We start from the raw sequence: 634 nt of genomic DNA, 5'->3' as shown, positions 1-634 counted from the left end.
ATAGCAAAATGAGGTCTTCCACACAGCATAAAAAACGACCAATGTAATTAAGAAACAACCTATGGGATAGGGGGAAATATTCACAAACAATTCAACTGATAAGGGGTTAATATTTAAAATATGCAAGTAACTCAACTCACTAGCAAGAAAACAAATAACCTGATTAAAAATGTGCCTATCAGAATAGGCACAACTATCAACAGAAGATATGTTAATGGCCAAGAGGTATTTGAAAAAATGTTCAACATCACTGATCACTGGGGAAATGCAAATTAAAACCACAATGAATTATAATCTCACACCTGTTAATATGGCTATTTTAAAAAGACTGAAGATTAATGAAATCACTCCAAATAGCCATAGTCACTAGCAAATTGTTTAGTGCCAAACATATGGTATTCTGGAGGAAAGAAAGACCAAAGATATTAAGTATTAGCAATTATCTGGAGAAAAGGAAACCCTTGCTTATTGTTGGTGAAAACGTGCAAGGAAGAAAATTAGTACAGCTATTTCATAGAATAGCACAGAGGATTATTAAAAAAATAAAAATAGAACTGTCATTATGAATCAGCAATTCTACATCTGGGAACATAGTCAAAGGAACTGAAATCAGAATGTCAAAGAGATATCGGCA

At 32.8% G+C, this 634-nt stretch overlaps 1 non-coding gene across 1 annotated transcript; it reads left to right on the top strand.

Annotated features, from left to right (window-relative positions):
* Positions 1 to 333: 333 nt before the first annotated feature.
* On the top strand, positions 334 to 406 carry LOC120363827 (small nucleolar RNA SNORD65). Its single transcript, XR_005579261.1, has one exon. It is a non-coding gene; the product is annotated as a small nucleolar RNA SNORD65 (small nucleolar RNA).
* Positions 407 to 634: the final 228 nt, after the last annotated feature.

Source organism: Saimiri boliviensis, chromosome 3 (genome assembly GCF_048565385.1).
Source record: "Saimiri boliviensis isolate mSaiBol1 chromosome 3, mSaiBol1.pri, whole genome shotgun sequence".
Classification (NCBI taxonomy): Eukaryota; Metazoa; Chordata; class Mammalia; order Primates; family Cebidae; genus Saimiri; species Saimiri boliviensis.
The sequence above is the reverse complement of the archived record's forward strand: the minus strand, read 5'-3'. Positions and strand labels throughout refer to the sequence as shown.